The following is a 25,674-nucleotide window of genomic DNA, read 5'->3' on the forward strand; positions in this document are numbered from 1 at the left end:
CTTATAAAAAAGCACCAAGAATGCCTTGGATCACCAAATCCCTCCGTAAGTCTATCAATCGTAAGAATAATCTATTATGTAAATACAAGAAGAATCCGAATGAAAATACGAAAGGTAGATAGGCTCGTTATCGAAATATTCTTCCAACTAATTTGAGACTCGCTAAGAGGAGTTATTTCACGAGGCAGTTTGATCTTTACAAAAACGATACCAAGAGTACGTGGAAGGTGATTGATGAAGTACTCAGAGTTAAAGATAAATCAGAACAAGTGAAGGAAATATCTCAGCATGGTATTTTGATCCAAAATTTGGTACGTGTTGCTAATGCGTTTAATTACTTTTTTGTTGATTTAGACCCTAGTTTTGCGAGTAATAAACCAGTAACTTATAAAGAATTTCATTATTTTTTAACTGATCCAAATCCTCAATCTGTGTTTTTTACTCCCATCCAAGAATACGAGGTGAGGGATGTAGTTCACAAGTTAAAAGCAAAAAAGAGTGCTGGACATGATGGTATTACGAATCTTTTATTGAAAAATATTATATCCGCAATATTGTCTCCTTTAACATATATGCTAAATTTGTCCCTTGTTGCTGACGTAGTGCCTAGTCAAATGAAAATTGCTAAAGTTGTTCCGGTTTTTAAAAAAGTTAATAAAGAAGACGTACGTAATCATCGTCCAATTTCTCTTTTGACGGGGATTTCAAAGATTCTCGAACATTTGATATATTCTCGTGTAATCAAGTTCTTAAACGAATGCAATATTTTTTGTGAGTCTCAAATTGGATTTAGAAAAAAAAAAAACAACACTCTACTAATCACGCTGTGCTTGCTTTTATCGATAAAGTAGCCCACGCGATTGACGACTCATCACATACTGTTGGTATATTCCTGGACCTGTCCACGGTATTTTGTTATATATAAACTCTCGCACTACGGGATACGTGGAAAGGCCTTGGACTGGTTCAGGAGCTATTTACTAACTAACAGGAAACAGTTTGTAAATATCAACGGCTTTAGTTCCATTTTAAAAACACTATCTTGCGGGGTCCCTCAAGGATCCCTTTTAGGCCCACTTTTGTTTATTCTTTATATAAATGATTTCAAAAATCTTCCTTTTGCCGATGATTCTAATATCTTCTTTTCACACAGAAACCCAACAACCCTTTTAGATGTTGTGAACAGAGAATTAAAGTCGGTTCAAATGTGGATTCAAGCAAAAAAGTTGTCTCTTAACGTAAACAAAACTGTTTATATGTTATTTAGTAACTCTGTTAGCAATTTGTCTGGCGATATAACAATAATAATGATAATAATAATAATAATAATACATACAATTTCTATATGAATAATGAATAATAATTGTTTGATTCAAGTTGAATCGTTTAAATTTTTAGGTCTTTATATTGACCATGAATTAACATGGAAATATCACATAGATTATTTATCTAAGATGCTTTCGAGAAATACTGGGATTCTAAATAAGCTAAAACATTTTTTCCCAAGTACATTTTGAAAAAGTTATATTCAACGCTTATTTTACCCTATCTCAGTTACGGTATACTTGCCTGGGGAAATTGTGCCAAATTACACATTGATAAAATTTCAAACTACAAAAAAGGGCTATTCGTTCAGTTGATTTAGCCGATTTTTATTGTCACACGAATTATTTTTTCTTTGAAAACAGACTCCTTAAGGTTGCTGATTTGTTTTATACAACCTAGGCACATTTATGTTTCAGTTATCAGTCAATTGCTTGCCTGACGTATTTACTCATATTATGTTTCAGAAAAATTATGCCGTCCATGCTTACCCAACAAGACAAAGAGATTCATTTCACCTTCCACGTACTCGCACACTCCTTGCTCAAAAAAAAAAAAAAATTGTTTTTACCGGACCTAAATTCTGGAATGATCTTCATGCCGACTTAATCAATTGTTCTAATATGTTGACTTTTTATAGTTTTTTAAACAAAAATTAAAATCAATGTTATTAAATGAATATAACCAGCCTGATTAGATTTTTTTTTTTAATATGTTATCTGCAGTATCCTCATTCAATGTATGATGGATCAACCTGCACTGTGTGATCGATTTACCTCCGGTTTATGCTCCCATTATATAATCACTGCATCCGTACCTGTATATGCATTTTGAACTCGTTATGAATTTGATTCTAGATATGTGCTCGTATACTTGCGTATCTATATGCTATTTTTTTTTTCACTCAGTTCTTATTCTGTGGGTTCTTGGGTTTTTTTTTCTTCCCTTCTATTTCTTCTTCCCTTTGTACCTTGATATTTTAGTTTTCATATAGTTTCGTCATTATTACTTTGTGTCCTATCTCCATTGATTGCATAGCAAATTTACACTGGTATTTTTTCCTGGAACCTGCGTTTACAAGCTTTGCTTTTGCGGTTCCATCATATTTCACAAGTTACAGAGAATTGTCTTATGTACATTATGTATGCTGACACACTTTCTGTTCATGACCCGATTTATATCATATTTTGTATCTTGCTTGGTTTGTATTCTTTTTTGATGTATCTCGATGTCAAGTGAAATATGAAGATAAACGTGCTGGAACTGTTCACACTTTTGTCTCGGGTGTAAGACCAGTGCAGTTTCAGTTATTCAATTCAATTCAATTCCTGGATCCGCCCCTGTCGCCTGTGTTCAAGCAGTGATTTGGAGCAACCCTCCAGGCAAAGATTAGTGGAGTATACATTTCAGAGTACTTCTTTATCATTATTATCATCATTATTATTAATGTTGTTATCATTGTTATTATTATAATTCTTGGTTTATTACTTGCAGCAATGAAATTGCCGAATAATTATATATAAAAGACAAGCATCCATACAAACAGCTGACAAATATATCGAAACGGTCTATTACGTCATGTACTACAGATACAATCACAAAATCACATTTCATTGTAGATATAGGGTAAGATTGCTATAAAGACATAAAACTGTTGATCAACCAACATTGTCATCCTACCGGGTACCCACTTATTCTCCTTACGGGTAGAGAGTAACATTGTGGACCAAGTGCTTGGCCTCGGCTAAAGGGTGAACTTTATGTCGAGCTTCGCTGGGCTCGAACACGCGAACCGAAACCACGCCCATTTGGTTCAGAGACGTGTTCTCTACACTGGCGTAGCCGGGGGGGGGGGGGGGGGCGATGGGGGCGGTCGCCCCCCCTAAGATTTGGACCGAGGATTTGGGAGGCGGAAAAAAAAATGCGTGTATACTGTATGCATGCACATGAAGCGGGTCTCCTTTGCAACCTTTTATCAAATAAGATATTTTTTTTTAATATTTCACTCAAAGTGTGCACCAGATCGTTGAATTTCAATTCAAAATATGCAAAATCTCTCGTGCTTGGGAGGGGGTATATCCCCCTCCCAAACCCTCCCCCTCTATGCCTCTTTCCCTAACTAAGTACACTTTTTAGATTTACAAAAAATTCTGAATAATTCTGAGTGCACAAGACTTTTCACTAATATTCCGAAAACTGAAGGTTCCCTCATGTATAAGGGGAATTTCCCATTTTAGTCGACCCTTTCCTCCCTCAGCCCCCCCCCCATCAGTTTTTTTTTTTTTTTGATTACCCAAATGTTGATTCCATCAAATATGCGTATCATGCGTATACGAGATATCTCAATTTCAACCTTAAAAAGATAAAAGCTCCATCGGAAGGGAAGAGTGGAGATAACACTCACCTTCTCCCTGCTCGCCCCCCCCCCCGCCATGCAAAGAAGTAGACTGTGGCTATACCAAGATCGCTTTATTTCAATTCTAAAAACGCAAAAGCTCCGCGAGCGGGAGGGGGAATCCCCCTTCCCCTTTAAAGTTCTACCTCACTAGACTTTATACATACGCACAGATGGTGCACATTCGGAATAAGAGCTAAATTCCGTGATTTTAACACTTCGATGAAAAAGTGTTGCACCAAAAATTTGCACCAGATCGCTGAATTTCAGGTCTGAAAACGCAAAATCACCTTCGTGTGGGAGGGGATATGCCCCTATCTACACCCTCGTGTGCATGCTTTTTCTGTTTGATTGCTGAACAGACAGCGTTCATGATATTCAGTGTAAGAATTAATACAAGAAGACTAGTGTGTTTGAATTATACCATTTTATAGGCAAATTGTTCAATAATAATCTACACTAAAATATACTGCAATCTTAAACAAGTGGGACTGTTTCACGTCGTTAAAACACGCAAATACATGCATCAAATTGCACCATTTGCAAAATCAAAATGTAAAAAGTTCTTACCGTGGGAGGGGGGAAACCCCCCTCCCACAACCTCCCCTACCCCCTCGCTCGCTCCGCTCGCTCCGCTCGCTCCGCTCGCTCGGGTTCAGTCGCGTTTATGATATTCAGTGAAAAGAATTAATACAAGAAGTGTATTTGTATACCATTTTATAGGCAAATTGTTCAATAATAACCTAAACTAAAATATACTGCTACCTTAAACAAGTGGGACTGTTTCACGTCGCTAAAACGCGCAAAAACATGCATCAAATTGCACCATTTGCTACATCAAAATGCAAAAAGTTCTTATCGTGGGAGGGGGGACACCGCCCTCCCACACCCTCCCCTCCCCCTCGCTCGCTCCGCTCGCTCGGGTTCAGTCGCGTTCATGATATTCAGTGAAAAGAATTAATACAAGAAGTGTATCTAAATTATACCATTTTATAGGCAAATTGTTCAACAATAATCTACACTAAAATATACTGCTACCATAAACAAGTGGGAATGTTTCAGGTCGATAAAACGCGCAAAAACATGCATCAAATTGCACCATTTGCAACATCAAAACGCAAAAAGTTCTTACCATGGGAGGGGGGACACCCCCTCTAACACACTCCCCTCCCCCCTCGCTCGCTCCGCTCGCTCGGGTTCAGTCGCGTTCATGATATTCAGTGAACAGAATTGATACAAGAAGTGTATTTAAATTATACCATGTTATAGGCAAATTGTTCAATAATAATCTACACTAAAATATACTGCTACCTTAAACAAGTTATGGGACTGTTTCACGTCGATAAAACGCGCAAAAACATGCATCAAATTGCACCATTTGCAACATCAAAATGCAAAAAGTTCTTACCGTGGGAGGGGGGACACCCCCTCCCACACACTCCCCTCCCCCCTCGCTCGCTCCGCTCGCTCTGGTTCAGTCGCGTTCATGATATTCAGTGAACAGAATTAATACAAGAAGTGTATTCAAATTATAGCATGTTATAGGCAAATTGCTCAATAATAATCTACACTAAAATATACTGCTACCTTAAACAAGTGGGACTGTTTCACGTCGATAAAACGCGCAAAAACATGCATCAAATTGCACCATTTGCAACATCAAAATGCAAAAAGTTCTTACTGTGGGAGGGGGACACCCCCCTCCCACACCCTCCCCTATCCCCTCGCAAGCTCCGCTCGCCCGGGTCCAGTCGCGTTCATGATATTCAGTGAAAAGAATTAATACAAGAAGTGTATCTAAATTATACCCTTTTATAGGCAAATTGTTCAATAATAATCTACATCAAAATAAACTGCTACCATAAACAAGTGGGACTGTTTCACGTCGATAAAACGCGCAAAAACATGCATCAAATTGCACCATTTACAACATCCAAATGCAAAAATGTTCTTACCCTCCCCCACTAGCTCGCTCCGCTCGCTCGGGCTCGGTCGCTTCGCTCCCTCGCAGACTAACCGCCCCCCTAAGATGAAATCCTGGCTACGCCGTTGGTTCTCTACCCATTACACTCGGCCATGACGCCCCAATGACACATAGTTATATACATGTAAGTGTTTTGTGCGTGTGTGCGTGTGCGTGTGTATCTGTCTGTCTGTCTAGGCCTGTGTATGTTTGCGGGCGTTTGTAAATCAATTGCTTTTTCCTTATCGTATAGAAAAAACAAGAATATGTTGAATTTAGTTTATACTTTCTTAATACTATCCATGCTACTATCCATGCATGACGTCACGAAATGTTGCGGTCTTCTCGTCCTTGCGATAGTGGTACTATAGAATTCATTAACTTTTTTGAATGGTTTGTACGATTTTCCTCAAACATCACCGATTTATTCTCCTGATGTTGCTGCATTCACTCAATTCACTTTAACTGTTCTGTATAATTTGAGTTTCACACGCAGCGGCATGTAGAGACCAACCCCAGGGCCTGAGACGAAGCTATGTAATTACATTGGCAAGATACAGTTAAAAAAAAGACCAAGACTCACATCTATTTCGTTCTTTAGGTCTTACTGACATTTCATTTCGTCTTCAGGACTACACGTGACATGAATAACGAAGCAGTAGAAGAGAAATCTGAATCCATGCTAATTAGATATTAAGCTACTTCAATTTTTGTCAAAACTTAGCATGCGTAGTACGTTGAATAGTCACATCTATTTTTGTCAAAACTTGGTAAGTTAAATAGTCACGTCTATTTTTGTCCTAGAACTTGGTAAGTTGAATAGTCACATCTATTTCTGTCAAAACTTGGTAAGTTAAATAGTCACATCTGTTTTGTCAAACTTGGTAAGTTAAATAGCCATTTCAAGCGAAGTATAAGTGGAATATGTGTTGCCGCAATGTGGCTTTGGTAATTTCTTATTTTGATTGGACTATTTGTCGTTAAATATTAGCGATTGTCGTGACGGAAAAAGCTAATACTTCTTTAATACGGTATAGCAGATTTTATGCCAATGTGAACTCTTAACATAAGTCATGCTGAGCGTCCTCAACAAGTTTCATTGGGCAATTACATTTAACGCAGGTCATTTATGGCTGTCAACGTGATATCACTTGTACTGTAACTATTGAATGTTCACCACACTCTTGTATCATAACCGTCTTTTGTAGTTTTCGTTTTGGTATATTACTTTCATGGTTTATGTCCAGGGGTCAGGTTCCTTTTAAATACTTTAAAGAACAGTCTTTCTATTGGTAATATCATAGGCATTTGATATGATTACTATCACGAATGGCCATTTAGACACTCCTTGCGAAATGGAACTCAGAGACTGAAAATTATCTTGTAGTATCTAATTATCTAAAGCACTTATCAATATCGAAACAACACGTCTGCTTTGCAACTGATTGATAAATTGCCCTACATCGACGTAAATAAATAAGCACTGAATTAATCAGTGTTTTAGTAGTAGGTTCGAATCCTGCTCGAGTATATACGCCCATGATTTTTTATCATGGCTACTACTAAAACACGGAAGAATTTCATGAATTTGAATAACAAAGCAGTACCCGCTGCATGCTATAAGGATTAGAACCAACACTTGCTGTGGGGCGAAAGCTCGGTGGTCTAGTGGAGATGACGCCTGTCCGGTGATCAGGAGGTCGTAGGCAGTGGCGTATCTAGGGAAAACGGCGCCCGGGGCAAGCACGAAAATTGCGCCCCTAATTTCTGAAAAAAGTGTTCAACCCCTACCCCATCCCGGTAGGGACTTTAAACAAAGTCCACGTGATGCTTTTTCAAGCACTTAAAAGGGATCTTTTTGAGGGTGATTTAAATGTAATGAATTTTGATAGATTTTGGCGAGCGAGCGCAGCGAGCGAGCCGAAAATTTTTGTATTCTTGTATTTTTGTAATCAAGATATAGTGACAGCCTTATAGATATCGATTTATACCAAAAAAAAAAAAAAAACTGAGGACTTTAGAAAATACTCTAAATTAGTGCGCGCGAGTGTGCTGAAATTTGTAAATGTCCTCGTCATCATCACGTATTGTTCTTATATTTTTTTATATAAATTTTGGCGAGCGAGCGCAGCGAGCGAGCCGAAAATTTTTGTATTTCAGCTTACAAAACATGGAATTCTTGTCATTTTTTGCTTATTAAATCTCACAATTATAGTGACGACCTTATAGATAACGATTTATACCAACAAACTGAGGACTTGAAAAAATACTCTAAATTAGTACGAGCGAGTAAACCAAAATTTGTATATTTCTGCGTCATCATTACTTTTTTTTTCTTATCTTTTTTTATTTTTTTCTTGCGCCCCCCTTCCCCGTATGTTCGAAACCGTTGGCGTCCTCTTTTGATCCAATCGGCGATCGCTTCAGAACGAATGAAATTGCATTCGCTGCTCCGTGTAACATTTTTCCAGCTAAATATAAAATGACATGAGTGAACACAATAGACATTATCATTTTGTCCGCGTCATCGTCACGTTTTGTTCTTATCTTTTTCTCTTTTTTATACAAATTTTGGCGAGCGAGCGCAGTGGGCGAGCCGAAAATTTTTGTATTTCAGCTTACAAATCATGAAACTCTTGTCATTTTTTGTTTATTAAATCTTACAATTCTAATCAAAATATAGTGACGGCCTTATAGATAACGATATATACCAACAAACTGAGGACTTGAAAAGATACTCCAAACTAGTACGAGCGAGTGAACCGAAATTTGTATATTTCCGCGTCATCATTACGTTTTGTTCTTATCTTGTTTGATTTGTTATTGTTTTTTTGCGCCCCCCCCCCGTATGTTCGTAACCGTTGACGCCCTCTTTTGATCCAATGGGCGATCGCTTCAGAACGAATGAAATTGCAGCCGCTGCTCCGTGAAACATTTTGCCTGCTAAATATAAAATGACATGTGTGAACACAATAGACACTGCCATTTTGTCATCATCACGTTTTGTTCTTACCTTCTTTTTTATACAAATTTTGGCGAGCGAGCGCAGCGAGCGAGCCGAAAATTTTTGTATTTCAGCTCACAGAACATAGAATTCTTGTGTGAACACAATAAACATTGTCATTTTGTCCGCGTCATCATCATGTTTTGTTTTTATCTTGTTTGATTTGGTTTTCTGCCCCCCCCCCCATTATTCTCCCTCCCCCTTCCGGGCGAGTTTTCTTCTTCTTCTTCTTCTTCTTCTTCTTCTTTTTCTTATTCTTTTATTTTTTTTTCTTCTTCTTCTTCGTTTTTTTTTCTTCTTCTTCTTCGTTTTTTTTTTCTCGTTTTTTTGCGCCCCAAAGGAGTGGCGCCCGGGGCACGTGCCCCCCTTGCCCCCCTAGATACGCCACTGGTTGTAGGTTCGAGTCCTGCTCGAGTATGTACGCCCATGATTTTTTTATCATGGCTACTACCAAAACACTGATTAATTCAGTGCTTATTTTCATTTTATCAGTAGATGTAGACAACGTAATCAACTTGAATCTGTTACACTGGATGAAAGAGTTGTTAATACAATTGCCGACTCTGCTAGAAATCTAGGTGTCAGACTCGACAAATTACGTTGAATTCTTACGTAAATGACACTTGTAAAGCTGCATCCTTCGCACTCCATAAAATTGGGACAATACGACAGCACGTAAACCGGAAATCAGTAGAGAGACTTGTTCACGCTCATGTGATGTCACGTATTGATTTTTTGTAATAGTATTCTGTATGGTCTTCCTGACATGCAAATAAACAAGCTTCAGAGGATAAAAACTCTGCTGCGAGATTGGTGACACATGCTCAAAAGCATGACCACATCACTTCTATTTTACATGAATTGCACTGGCTACATGTACGGAGCAAAACGAGGTGTGCAAAATTTGCCCCGCACCGGAAGTACCCGAGTCCCGAAGTGCACTAAATCTTGACGAAAAAGCCACATCCGGGTACTTTTTACGTCATTGGCGATAGTGAGAATTGAAGAAAAAAAAAATCTCGTGATAAGTGGACAATATCTATTAAAAGACGGACATAATAAATGGGCAGTACTGACGTCGGATACATCACATTGCATCCAAGTGTGCTACTCGATGGTACTCGAGTCAGATTTTGAAGAGTCCTCAGGACTGATGTTTCCTTCCTCAAACATCTCATTAATTTTACAGCAGATGATTAGACACATCGACATCGTCACTCTTGTGGCCCAGTCCAGTGACGGATCCAGAGGGCGTGCGCCCCATCTTTATTTCTTGTTAGAAAAAGAAATAAAAAAGAAAAAATGGGGGTAGAATGGGTTACGCCATTTCCTGACCCACTTCATCTGACACACTCTTTCTGACACACTTTTTTTGCCATTCATTTTGTACACGGGGCAGTTTTCATGAGACGGCCTCTGTTATTGGCTTCTGTGCTAATGAATATTCAACAGCTTTACGATTTTTTTTTTTCATAATGAGTCATTCGGTCTGATTCTGTGTCTGTTATTGGCGCGTGGTATCGCGATATCGATCTCCTCAAGGGGGTCCATGACGATCTGATTACCTGTGTGCGTGTGTGTGTCGAATTGCGTTTTAGTGCCAGTGAGTGTGGCATAACTTCTGCAGGTTTCCTGTCCATTTCTCTCTCTTTTTCTCTCTTTTGCTTTCGTATCATCTTATCTCTGTTATTCTTAGAGTACAATCGTATTGCCACAAGTGTTTTTCCCCCATTTTTTGAAGTGATTACCTCGTTTGCAACAATTTAGAGGTGAGTTTTTGTTCGAGTGTTTGTTGAGTTTTTTGATTGAACACGATGTAGATTATCTACGTGTGTGCGAGAACATTCATACTTTATACCCACTCGTTTGTTTCCGTGTGCATTTTTACCGTACAGTGCATGTCTTCATCGTTCGTCTTCCAAGCAGCGGGTTTTCACCCTAGTTTTCCTCAACGTAGTTCTTTACCTCAATTTTTTTTTTTTTTTTTTTTTTTTTTTTTACGGTGCAAGATGTTCAGTGTATGTTTTCTACGGTAAAATGCCATCGTTGATGATCACCGTGTATTCATTACTAGTTTTCCACCTCCGTTTCATTTTGTGTACAACTAACATTGATCTAAAGTCTAACGTAGTTAGCTACAAAGTCTGCGATGTCTGTACTTTAGCTGATGTGTTTTTGTGAGCTGGGAGTGACTGTGGTGGGAATGATATTCAGGGTTTTGCTGTGGTTGAGATGATAGTGATGATGATCATAATGATTATGGTGATGATATACGAACCCTTTTGATGATGCAATTTATTTCGTGTGACCATGACGTTGATGATGGCGAGAACGACACGAGTAGCCTAGCCTAGGCCAAGGACGAGAGTGACACTGTCCACGGGAGCTGTTGCTCGCTCAAGCCCCAGTCACATAATGCTCTGCGTCCGGCGTTACGTCCAAAAAAGTCATTTTTTCCGCGGACCCCCGCGGATCCTTTGCCGTCACCAGAAATTTGTACAAAACATGCGGGCAAAAAATGCGGGCGATACGGACAGATACGACCAGATGCGAATACTTGCGTCCACTTGCGGATATTCTTACGAATTGGCACATAATAGTTCTGAACACTTGCGGAGAGTTGGGGATATTTTCGGATAGTTACGGATAGTTACAGATTGTTATTAATAATTATGGACGATTTGGTTTTCTCTTACGATTCCTGCTAAGTCATTGTATTATGACAGCAAGGTTATCACATTTTGGACTGTCTTACATTGTACACTGAGGAAAACTGAAATTGAATTACGTACAAGTTGTGAAAAAATCGTAATCCTTTAATTTGCTTTACAATAATAAAAGATATATGAAATTTTGAACTTGAAGTTTGAATTTTGTTTGTGCAACTCAAATATGAATAAACGTCATAAATGTAAAGAATAAAATATGTGACCGTGCATCACAAAACGAACAAAAAGTCGCACACACTGATTTTGTGTGAGGACTGAAAAATTAGGTGAAATGGGTCAACCGAGCCGATCTTGTCTTGGCTACCCTCGGTAAATAAGGCTTTATCATTATAATTGTTGTTATTATTATTATCATTATTATTATTATTATTATTATTATTATTATGATTATTATTATTATTATTAATTTCAGTTTAATCTGATAATCCCCTCATTGTTTTTACTCCGGTGGTTTCCATCCTATTTTTTTGTCCATCAATTCATCGCACAACCAGCACGGCTTGGTACAGATTAAGCGCTTGAATAGACACTGTACTTCAGAGCCTCTTTTCTCAGTTTGCACTTTTTCTGAGTGTGTGCTTTCTTTCCACTATTTAGATAAGTTAGGAGAGTCCATTTGATTTGAGTAATACATCATTATAAAGCTTAAAGTTTGCTCTTTCAGAATATGCTCTCAACTAAAATTTCATGGGTGGCGACTCTTTGTGTGTTTTGTGGTGCAGGGTCACATATAACATCACTATACTAGTACCACAAATAAAATACAATATAGATCGAAAAGTTAAACATTAGAGTAAGAAAATATTACTTGCAGTCATAGAATAGACAAACTGTGGTTACGCTGTCGTTGTTCAGCGATATTCATGACTTACTGGGTTATGTTAAGGAGATATTTATGATAAAGCAATGCTTATTAAATTTTCAAACACCCCTCCCACACTCAAATACAATATCAAGTCATCTCTTGAAGTAATGTATTTTCTGTTTGAATTTCTTGTATGCATGTCATTTTGTAATGCGCAGTAGAGTATATTGTTATAGTAGCTGCGCAATATAAATGCCCTTTATTATTAATGTTATTATTATTATTATCATTATTATTATCATTATTATTATTATCATTATTATTATTATTATCATTATTATTATTATCATTATTATTATTATTATCATTATTATTATTATCATTATTATTATTATTATCATCATTATTATTATTATCATTATTATTATTATTATCATTATTATTATTATTATTATCACAAACAAATGTAATACACATTCGATGGAGCGTAAAGTGCATGGGTAAGACTATAGAGAAATACTAAATTCGTTCCCATATTATATAATTGCCCCTGTCCCACACCTTCCCCGGCCAGAAAAGTGAATAAAATGCTATCACCCCATCCCCTACCCAAAATATTGCTTTTTTTCGAAACATATACATTCGAAGAGTACAAGAAAAAAAGTTCAGCACCAAGAGTCAACCGATGTCATGAGTATACATGGTATATGGGTGCCACTTAAAATGACCAGTATGTGGGAGAAATTTCATAATTTGACCATGCAGTTCTGCCTCTCCACCGCTCCGACTGTGTTGTAGCATTCCTTCAGGTAAAGGCGCTGCAGCTTGGCAACAGGAGTGTGTGCCTTCCCACTAGTCTCTGTGTTCCCATGCGAGTGGAAAACGAAAAACGTCGAAGGACGTAATTGTCCGTAACATGCGTAGCTGTCCGTAAATATCCGTAAGCGGACAAAACTGTTGTGATACGTTAACTTGCGGTTAATTTCGGATACTTACGGTGGACGTAAGCGAACGCAAACAGACGGAAGGTAAATTTTTTTGCGGATGGTCTGCGTCCAAGCCACGGGTAGTTACGTTCAGTTACGGATAGTTACGTTTGGTTACGGTTACTTGCGTAAGTTTGCGTCCGTGGCGTCCCTCTGCGAAATTTTGAACATTTCAAAATTTCGCAGGTTCGGCGACGTCATTTTGCGTTTCTTTACGGATGAGTTACGGACAGTTACGTCTACATACGTCCCTGCGGATGCCTGCGTCCACGCTGCGTCCCCCTGCGTCCACTCATTCGTATCTATCCGCGGCGGACGTAATCCATCGTAAAGCACTGTGTGACTGGGGCATCATGCACAGGAGTGTAATCTGTCCGTCGGGGAATGTTCCGCGGAGACTGCGTCTGGCTTCACGGATCCCCTCCGTATACGGAGGACAGCGTCAATGGCAAAATAGAAAAGAGTCCTCCGGACAGACGGATCTTTCTATCTATCTAGAGACCTGCATTTCATCATTTTTTAAAAACCTTTTGGTTGTTCACTTGGGTTAGTGCTCCAAAAATTAGTTTCTCTAAAGAAACTCAACCAAAAGCTTGACAATAAGGTTGCATCAGGGCTATTCTTTAGTAAATATTAGATCTAAATGGCGATGCTAATTTAGTTTTCATTTAGAACCCGATGATATCCCATTTTCTTTGCTCATTTTTCAAATAATAAATTATTTAGAACTGCATTCACCATTGTAAAAATCAATAAAAAAGAGCCCGCTGAGCAGGTGTTTCATTCTATCCGTAGTATCCTTTTCATTTCCTCCCTATCGTGTTGGTTTCCTTCCTGTCACTTCCTTCTTTGACCCTGGATGGAAGAAAAAAAAAATCCCATCTTGCCATGTAAAGACAGAACACATACCATCATGAAATATAATGACATTGGAATAGTTTTAAAAGATTATATAAGTCATCAAAATTCTTGTGTGTGAAAATAGATAATAAATAAAAGGTGATTTCTTACAAAGCAGTTCTTTCAAATGTCCAACAGCCTCAGAACAGCTTCGATAACGAAGCTAGTGAAATCTGAAAACTATCGTGGCAACAAGTGATATTGATAGGGAATTCTAAGAAAAACTGTCGCAACGTTTGATGTTTAAATTTGTCTAGTTTTATTGGATTAGGTCATGAAACTATAAATGCCACCGATAAAATCACAATCGCTCTCAATTTGAACAGAGGCAGTAGGGTATAACCGGAGGGCCAAACCCCAAAAACTCGCTTATTTAACGAGTGAGTTGCACTCTCTCTACAAACTAAGTAGACCATGCTTATTTTCAGGATTTTATTGTAACAAACAACATTCCACTGGTCTACCTCAAAAAATTGTTGCGAAAGCCTCCAAATCCAAGATGGCGTCCAAAATGGCCGCCATATTTACTGAAATTGTTATTTGAATGATAGAATTCGACAGAAACATCATATTTCAACAAATGTGATATCATATGAAAGAAAACAAAATTTTCTACAAGTTGATACCATTTTTCTGGGTTATTGTGATAACTGGATTGAGATTTTAAGGAAAAACACTAATTTTTTGATATTTTTCTGAAAAAAGGAAAATCATGAAAATGCTTGATTCAGCATAAATCAGAAAATGACTCAAGGATTATCTTTAAACGTTTCAGGAATTTTGTTTGACATATAATTAATGTTTGGAGAAAATTAAGGGTCAGTACCGCTTTTTGTTTAGGAGTAATAATGTCTCAAACTTGAAAACTCACGTTGTAAAAATGGGCACTTTAGTTGTGACAAGACATTGCTGGTCATAAAAAACGTCTGCGCGAATTAAGACTACTACATGCACCACTGGCACTGGCGCGTGTAGCAGTGCCAGTGGTTCGTGTAGTAGTCTTAGCAAACGCAGACTCTTGCTTTGATAAACAAGGGTTTGTGCCTGCAAACTAACTTTTCATACCAAGTGGTAGCTTAGGTGACGCTGATCGCTATTATTTCAAAGTGGATTGTTCTGAAGCAGATGAGATGAAGCAAAAATATCTTTCAAATAGAGGTAGAAGCTTGAAACAACGTGGCTTTAGAAAGTTTCTAACAAAATTTGGATCAATCACTAAAAAAAAAAAAAAAAAAAAAAATCAAGATTGCAGGCCATCAAAGCTGAAATGGTGTGTTTCGCCAGAGTCAATGTATCATTTCGATTTTGATATAATTTTGTTTGTTTTGCTTGTATGGTTTGTTTACATTGTTTTTATATAAATTTGAAAATTGTAATGCTTTTTCAAACCATCTAAGGTTTTATGGAGACATTGTTCAGAATGCACCGTAGATATTTCTCTAAAAAGTAAAAAAAAAAATAATAAATTAAAAATGTTTATGAAAACCATGTGGAAATTAACATATTTCCCATATAATCAATATTTGGAGAAAATTATCAGTATCGTATTTGGTTCAGGAGTTGTAATGTCTCTAACTTGAAATCTCATTTTACATAATATAATGTTTTTACACGCATCTGTTTCCAAAGATGTCACAGAGGGTCAAATCCAAGTTTGTGCTTACTTTTCGAGTTACACTCTCTCTATAAATAAGACCATACATAAAATTACTAAACGTACTAAGCAATGTTTCGTAAGTACACCTCAGCAGATTTGTTACAAAAACCTCCAAAGTACAGATGCGGTCCAATAGGGTCGCCATTTTTATTGAATTTAACATTTCTATTGATAGAGACATCGGATTGCAGAAACTTTGATGTCATGTGAAGGTAAAACTTCCTAACAGTTGATACCACTTTAGCTGTGTATTGTGATAAATGGGGGGGGGGGGGGAGAGGGAGGAAATTCATATGTTTATATTGTTTTGAAGAAAGAATGAAATGTAAAAATGCATGATTTAGTATTTATCAAAGAAGAACCGAATAATTATTTTGAAAGCTGCGATTGTGATTGAGATTTACTGAGAGGAGACATAATTCATATTTATGGAATTACAAGCAATATCATACACTGTTGACAAGTTAATATCTAAAACTTGAAAAAAAGATATATCTATGCATTATAAATTTTGCATACAATGTGTTTACACGGTCACATGTATACATGATCACATGTAATACTGTAATGGTCTATTGACTTACAAGTGCCTGCAAACTATCTTTTCATGCCAAGTGGACAGGTAGGTGACACTGGTCGCTATTACTGTAGCATTTCATGGTAGATTATTCTGAGGCAGATAAGATTGAACATTCAGTTTCAGTTTCAGTTTATTTCCACAGTTCAGGTAAAAACATATAAATATACAATCAATCAGTTCTAACACATACATATAGAAACCAAAAATTGTTTTGGATAAATACATAATCACAGTTAAAAGTTAAAAAGTGTGTGTTCCAGATTGACATAACAATTAAAATAAATGGTGGAGGAGATCAGCAGTAGGCCATTGGCCTTTCGAGGCTGATATTTGGTCTCTAAGGTCTCTAAGGTCTCTAAGGAATTCTCTAACAACGGATAGCAAATTCTCGCACTTATAAGTGAAGTGCTAATGCGCTTTTATCTCATGTCATTACCCTCTCCTCCTTGCATTTACAAATGAGTTGAAAGTACGCTTTTATCTCATGTCATTACCCTTCTTTTTTGTATTTACAAGTGAAGTGAAAAAACACACTTTCATCTTATGCCATTACCCTTTGCCATGACGCCTGTATTATTATGTGTCAGTCCCTTCTGTTCATTTATCGTGAAAACATTCCCTGGATCCCTTGAACTAAAGTAATTTATGTAAAGTACATAATTATCCCACACTGGTTTGCTCCGGTTTGTAGAGTACCAAAAGAGTCTGTAAACATACATACAGAGAGGTTTTATTACCAATACCCAATCTGTCCTTCCCGTTCTATCCTGCCACCGCGATTCTTTGGCTATACCTTAGAAGTTGCATACTGTTTGTCATACAGTGCAATGCACAAGGTTTTAATGTTTTCCGTAAATATTGAGCACTATAAATGTACATTATTTTGTAGTAATGGTAAAGTTTTGAAATGTCTTTGAAACATTATAATACGCTCTGGACCTTAAAACTACTCCCGATGTTTTATGTATTTAACACACAGGTGATGTGCCTTGTACTAAATATCACGCGAATGTCTATTGTGTATGGTCTAACCGTGGTACTTTGTTAGTTTTCTTTTCCTTTTTTTATCCTTCTCCTCCTCTTCTTTTCTTCTTCTCTCTCTTCCTGCTACCACAGATCCGTCTTGCAGACAAGTGCACAATAAATTGTCCCACTTGTATATTCAAAAGCCTTTCTTCATACTGTTCATTATACTCATAGCCACCAGGTGGCAGATTTCGGGTGTCTCGCTGGGACAGTGTGAGGTTTCCGGGGGTCCCTCGGGAATTATCATTTCCTTTGTCTACAGCCTTATTCTCATTTTGTTCCTATAACCTGAAGTCATGAGGTACAATTTGCACTATCCTGTTTGATACCTGTATTTTTTTCCTTTTTTTTTGTGCGGATATTACTTCCCATGTTCATAGTATACATGTTGTCTATTTCAAAATGCATTTTATGTACACTGTATAGTTCTTCTCCCCTTTTACTTATATGTTGGCTTTCACTTAGTCTCAACAATGTTGATGTCACACGATAGGGACGCTTGCTTCCGGCTCTATGCCGCCCTCTCTCGCTTGCACTGGCGTTCCCTCTGATTTCCTGCACACATGGTATACTGCATACTCTTTGCATCCTCAGCATACCGTCCAGTACCATATCTCTGTTACCTTTCTGTCTGATGGCCATTATTATAAAACGTTTTCGCCTCATTGATTACATTGTTATATTGTACAATTCTTGATTACCATGTAAAATACTTTAATCCTAAATCTTGAACTCATTTGTTTTTTGGACGTTATATATGAATGTAACTAATTTTTTTTTTATTTTTTTTTCTTTCTTTCTTTCATTAATCGTTCCGAAATGTTATATCCGAAACTCAAGAAAGATGTATTTAAATCCTCCTTACACATTCTCTTATGCTGTTAAATTGTCGTGTTATCATTGAAGGATTATTATTCATTACAATTATTTCATCTAATATAATTCTGTTCCCCATCGTATTTTCCGTATCTGGCGGGAGCCCTCCCCCAAACACACTACAACATGTCTTTGTTATCCCACCTTCTTCGCTCTGGCATATCGGCTTGCCTCTCACAATCCTCTTTATCCTTTCCAATGCATGTATGTCTTCTCGGAAGCCCACTGAGACACTGGATTTATTCTTGTTACTGTGTTGTGTGTGTTCTATGTCCTTTTCTGTCGATTCTTCTCACTGCTCGCTCTTACCTCATTCTTCCCCTTCTCGCTTCACGTTCTACGTCTCCTCAGCGATCTTCTGCTTATCAAGATTTTGACGTCACCCATGTTCGTAACTTACTATAGTGTCTTGCCACATTACGGCGACCGGGTATTTTCTTGTATTGTCCACTCGTTCACTACATCCTAGTTTCGTTGATGACGCAGACTTTAAAGATTCGTCTTGTATTCGTAATTATGGCTAATTTTTTGAATGCTCCATTTTATTCCTTATCGAACGATGATTTTTTTTGAATTGTTTAGGGACACAGGCTTAGACTCTGACCCAGTGACTGGGTCAACCAGTATACGAACCACCCCTTACGATAATTTTGTTACCGATAGCCTGAACACTGCTGCAAATGAATTGCCTTTTGATTTTAGTAATGATAATATCACCCAAAATAAGTTGTGCAATTATATTACAATGAATCAATACAAAAATATAATTCATGATTTTTCTGAGGATACATTTTCTTTTTTGCATTTAAATATAAGGAGTTTGAATAAACATTTTGATGATTTAAAATTCTTATTAGAATCTGATGCAAGTCAGTCGCTATCCGTTATCGGATTAAGTGAGACATGGTTAGCTTCCAATGCAGAAAATTATTTCGCAATCGAGGGTTATAATTTATTTGTTAACAATAGGTCTGATAAGAATGGAGGGGGGGGGGGGGTTGCATTGTATGTAGCACGTTCCTATGATACTATTATTCATGAAGATATCTCTAGAATGGACAATATTGTTGAATCTTTGTTTATAGAAATTTTTATCCCAGGATGTAGAAATCTTATGGTAGGCGTTATATACAGACCCCCTAATTCAAATTCTAATGATTTTTTTAGATTATTTTTCAGATCTGGCTAATTCACACGTTTTTCAAAATAAGGATTGCTTCTTACTCGGCGATTTTAATATTGATTTGCTGAAGTCTGAGCATGATAGTATCTCTAGTGAGTTTCTCCACACACTTTTGTCCTCGTCTTTTCTTCCGCTTATTTCTAAACCCACACGTGTTACAGATCGCTCTGCCACCCTCATTGACAACTTGTTTTGTAATATTTTACCCCTCCCCGATTCTTTTATAATTCTTTCAGATATGACCGATCATTTTCCAATAATGACTTGTTTTACACCTAAAACACCAGCTAATACTAAACCTGTTTCATCTTTTTTGTTCAGACGTAGAGTTTCACCTGAAAAGTTAGCTAGTTTTGATGCGGCTCTCGAGAATGCTGACTGGTCAGGAGTATTTGGCAGCGATGACGTTAATATATCTTTTCATAATTTTATGGAAATTTTCAATCATCATTTAGATGATGTAATTCCAAAACAAAGAAATAGAACAGAGTATAAAAAAACACCCAGGTTACCTTGGATTTCAAGATCAATTCTTCGTTCAATTAATAGGAAAAATCGTTTGTATTATAAGTACAAAATGGAAAAAACTGAGCGATCGAAGAATAGATATACATCATACAAAAATACTTTGACAATGATTTTACGTTCTGAAAAGAAAAAATATTATTCTAAGCAATTATCGAGATATAAGTTTGATATGAAAAATAGCCCTGGAAAGTTTTAAAACAGGCCATGAATGTTCCGAGTAAAAACTCTGACATTGATAGAGTTAAAGTGAATGATGAATTGATTAATGATCCCCTTTATATTGCAAATATTTTTAATACTTATTTTTCAAAAATAGGCGAAAATTATGCTTATAACATTCCTGCAACAGAGACTCATTTTACTGAATTTTTAGGTCAGCGTAACTCCGATTCCATATTTTTTACACCAACTAACAGATTTGAAATTATTGATATAGTTTCCTCTTTTGAAAATAAACGTAGTTCTGGTTATGATGAGATAGATAATTTTGTACTTAAGGGTGTTATTTCCTCGGTTGCTGATCCACTTGCTCATATATTCAATTTGTCAATTTTTAACGGTGTGTTTCCCGATAAAATGAAATTAGCTAAAGTAATCCCAATATTTAAGGCAGGTGATAAGTTTGAAATCAGCAATTATCGCCCAATTTCATTATTATCGTCATTGTCCAAGGTCTGAGAAAAACTCATTTATAAGAGAATGATTAATTTTTTGAAGGCACATGAGGTTATTACGAATTATCAGTTTGGTTTTCGCGAGAAACATAGTACTACGCATGCTCTTTTGCATTTTGTTAATAGAGTTGTTCATGCAATTGATAACCATTCTCATTTAGTTAGTATTTTCCTGGACTTCTCCAAGGCCTTCGACACTATCAATCATGATATTTTACTTTATAAGTTATCGCATTATTGAATACGTGGGAAGGCCTTGGAGTGGTTCAGGAGTTATTTAGTTGATAGAAAACAATTTGTAACAATTAAAAACTATGATTCAGTTGTCAGAGAAGTCAAATGCGGCGTCCCACATGGAAGTCTTTTAGGGCCGTTATTGTTCATTATTTATATCAATGATTTTTAACGCGTATCTGACAGCCTCTCTTTTATTCATTTTGCAGATGACACAAATGTATTTTTTGCCCATAATGATATTGATTTTCTTGTTCATAAAATCAACATTGAGTTGAAGAAAGTGACAAATTGGGTCAGGGCCAATAGGCTATCACTCAATGCTCAAAAAACGAAATATATGCTTTTTAGTAACACTGTTGATAGTTTAAGTATGAATATAGTATTAGATGACTCTCATCTGCAAAGAGTCTCACATACCAAATTTTTGGGTGTCATTGTGGACGACAAACTTTCCTGGAAATCACATGTTGATAATGTTTGTAATATAGTATCACGCAATATAGGTATAATAAACAGATTGAAATTTCATATTTCACACAAATCATTACTTATGTTATATTCATCGTTAATATTGCCTCATCTTAATTATGGAGTATTAGTTTGGGGCAACACCCATCAGAATTTATTAGACAAAGTGTTCCTTTTACAAAAGAAAGCTCTTCGTGTTATCTGTAATTCCTCTGTATGTTCTCATACAAATATGTTGTTTGCCTCCAACAAGCTCTTAAAAATGACAGATTTGTTTTTGTTCAATTTAGGGCAATTTATGTAAAAGTATTGTAATAACTTGCTTCCATCTATTTTTGATTCTATGTTCCTCAAAAATCAGTCATTTCATAAATATCCCACTAGGCGATCTGGTGAATTTCATTTACCTCTTTTAAGAACGATTTTTGCTAAAAACTCACTTATTTATGTAGGCCCAAGTTATTGGAATTCTTTGAATCATGACTTAAAAGATGCCCCATCCATATACTCTTTCAAGAGGAGACTGAAGTCTTTTTTATTGCAATCGTATGACCCTACAATACTGAATTAACCTCTTGGCCTTTTTTTTTATACTAACCTGTCTACTTTGTCCCCTACTTGAAGAATTAATGGTATTTTTCCCCTGGATGTTTGCAGTGTTGTCATCTATGCCATTTTTTACCCAAAGAGTCTAGTAGCTGACTCTCCGTGTGCTACTTCGGCTCATATATCCCTCTATTTTCTATTTTCTTGTCTTTCTTCAAGGCGTCAAAATTTCGCTTTCCCCAGTAACTATCTTCTGTTTCTCTCGGCATGCTTCTGCCGAAGATCGCTGTTTATGTTTATGTTTATGTTGTTTCTGTTGTTCTGTTACTGTTTCTGTCTCTTCTTTGCGTTCTTGTCTGCTATTTTGTCTTCAGTTCGTCAGTCTTGTCCATCCCGTTTTGTCCTTTACAACCTTTTCTTTAGTAGTTGTCTTGCTGTCTAGTCTTGTTTTATGTTAGTTCGCGTCTATATAAATGTATTTATTTGTTAATCTAATTTCTATAGTGGGCTTCCAGACTTCTTGCACTTTGTTATCTTTTTGTATATACGACGGTTCAATTTATTAGGTGATACGCTATCAGCGTATCACCTATTGTGATTGTCAAAATCTCTCTTTATTAGGTGATACGCTATCAGCGTATCACCTATTGTAATTGTCAAAATTTCTCTTTTTAGGTGATACGCTTTTAGCGTATCACCTATTGTGATTGTCAAAATCTGTCTTTTTTCTTATTAGGTGATACGCTATCAGCGTATCACCTATTGTGATTGTCAAAATCTCTCTTTATTTTTAGGTGATACGCTATTAGCGTATCACCTATTGTAATTGTCAAAATTTCTCTTTTTTTTTATTCTTCTTTCTTTCTGCCACATTTTGTGTCGTCAATATCTCAACAATGACATCACGGAATGACATGACATTTTCAGTCAACATGTCTCATAACAATATCTAGCCACAATAAGGTTTTCATGACAGTAACATATCTATGACGTCATCTAGGCGCCATTTTGTGATTTTCGGACCTTGTCACATGATCAATCATAACTTCATAACTAGATATCATTTCTGTATCATTTTCGCTGGACATAAAGTTCAGGTCACGCTCTATCTTACTTTCTAACGCTAGTTACCCAGGTCATCATTAGGCGCGCGTAAGCGCGCGTCAAAATTTTAAAAGGCTCAAAACGACTTCCCAATGGGAAATCTCGAAGTTTCAGACAATTATAAGCGTTTCAAACATTTTCTCGCGTGCGCGTCCGTCCGCGCAATTTCGCGCGCAGAGCGCTTAAGAAACATGGAAATGCAATTTTTTTGACTGATTTGGATTCCTGATACTTTGAGTAACAGTATCCATTGATTTCCGATCGATTTCGACCCATAACAAAGGAATGCACAGGCGTCAAAGTTGAAATTCCGCACGCGCGTCTTTCTGCAAATATAGTGAAAAAACATGTCTTTGTTTATTTCGTCATAGCTCTTTAAATCGTCCGTTGACCCTATATTTCTATTGCATATTACAAAAGCATATGAATTGTAAATAACATTCCAAGTATCAATATTGCCAGAGAAACGCGATGACGTCATCAAATCGTCATTTTATATAAAAAAAGTGGAATTGATTTTTTTGAGGTACTGTTTCTGACATTCATTTGCTCGTATCTCTGTTGTTTAAGCTCAATATTATCCCAAATTCAGATATGTTGTACTTTGAACATTTGCCTCTCAAGTCCATGTGATGGTTTTGATATATGATGACGTCATCATACTAGAAATTGTGATTAAAGGTAAAGACTCAAAATCAGACAAGTTTACGTGTTATGTCTATGGGAGGTGATTTTTTTTCAAACCATGCATTGACTTGACAACGTTTAAGCACCTTTACCTCATCTGATTTTGCTCCATTTCCTCTGAAACATAAATATGTTGTAGCTGAGACAATAAGCTGCAGTCATCATGCATTTTATATTTTCAAATCTCCTCATCAGGTCGACAATTTTGTAGTTAAAAACTGAAAATGAGAATGCAATCTGTACGGAATGATTCCCGATTGTTCTTTGCAACTGTATATTGGTCGAATCCACGCGGCCACTTGTGGGAAGTTGAATAGCGCCATCTCAGTCAGCACTGTCACGACAGTATAATCATACATTTAAGTTTCGCATAGAATCTCCAGGACAGCCATATGGCGTAATCGCTTAGCGCGCTGGGTGTTCATAACGCCATACCGGAAGGCGAGAAGTTCGACTCCCGCGGAAGTTTTCTCTTTCTTTTTTTTTCTTTTTTTCCGGCAATTCAGCTTTACTCCGATGTCATTTATCGTATTATTTTACCAAGTATACGTAACCCGTGAACACGGCTGCTCTATTCCCCTCGTTTTGTATTGGAGTTTGGAGATTGGGTTTGCTTCATTAATTTTGTCACACTTAATGTTGTAAATTGCCCCTTGTTACAGTGTCCCGCTTGCCACCTTTCCTTTGCTCTTTCCTTTTCTCTTCATTGGTTCTTGTAATATTGTAACAGGATAGGTAGGAACATGTACGTTTAGATAACTGGCAGGAATGGGAGCTGAATTGATTAACTCTAGTCCAGGTGTATGGCGTCTCGCTCATCTCTTTGAAATTCCAGGTTGTTATTGTTTGACCCAATAACGGAGTTGTACACAGGTTTTATGTTGCTATAGAGGTATCTTGTGCCACATGAATGGAAGGCATCACTGTTTAGTAGTAGTAATGAACTTTTTCATGTTGTAAATGATATAAAGATATGAATTTCACATCCAATCTTCGGGACAGAGATGTTCGGGACCCGCAGGACGCTATTATTTTTTTTTCTCTCTCTCTCTTTCTTTGTTTTTCTTTTGGCAGTTCAGCCTCATTCCGATGTCATTACCCCACGACACACAGTCACTCAAGTTCCCTTTTTTTTTTTTTTTTTTTGTCGGAGGCTGGAGGTTGGATTTGCTTCATTTATCATACGTAATGTTGTAAATTGCCCTTGATATACAGTGCCCCGCTTGCCACCTTTCGTTTTCTCTTTCCTTTTCTCTACGTTTGTTCCTGTTACACTGCACAAGACAGGTCGGAAAATAATTTACATAACTCAACTGGAGCAGGAATGGCAACTGAATAAATTAACTCTAGGACAGGTGTATGGCGTCTCGCTCGTCTCTTTGAAATTCCAGGTTGCTATTGTTTGACCCAATAACGGAATTGTAGACAGGTTTTATGCTGCTATAGAGGTATCTTGTGCCACATGAGTAGAAGGCATCACTGTTTAGTAGTAGTAATGAACTTTTTCATGTCCCTCCATGTCAATTATAGTGTGTTCAAAGGGGTTGTGTGTCTATCTGCCAAAGAAAAGGAAAACCTTATTTTCGCCATGGCTATTTCTCTATACGTAACCGTAGGTGATGAGTGTTGTTGGTATCTGAGCAGTGAATAACACAACATCAGGCTAAAATCCCCCTTTTATACGCGCTAAGCGTTCAATTTGATATATCTTTATTTATGTAGTCAATCACTGCTAATGGCGTTACAGAATTATGTTATAACACCTTTCACTGAAAGTTTATAAAGCAAAGTTTATGGACAAGGCAAGCAATTGTACATGAATAATACCAATGATTTCAGAGGGAAATTATGGTATACCTAAATGTAAGGGTATCATTGCTTTGGAATTGCTGAAACAATATCTTGGCACGAGGTCTTCCACCTCTAATAACTGATCCCTTTAAAGATGTGTCGGTCACGGGTGATCGTCATGATTCATCTTTCACGTAGAAGCTTCCGTTCCA

Source organism: Diadema setosum, chromosome 7 (assembly GCF_964275005.1).
Source record: "Diadema setosum chromosome 7, eeDiaSeto1, whole genome shotgun sequence".
NCBI classification, from domain to species: Eukaryota; Metazoa; Echinodermata; class Echinoidea; order Diadematoida; family Diadematidae; genus Diadema; species Diadema setosum.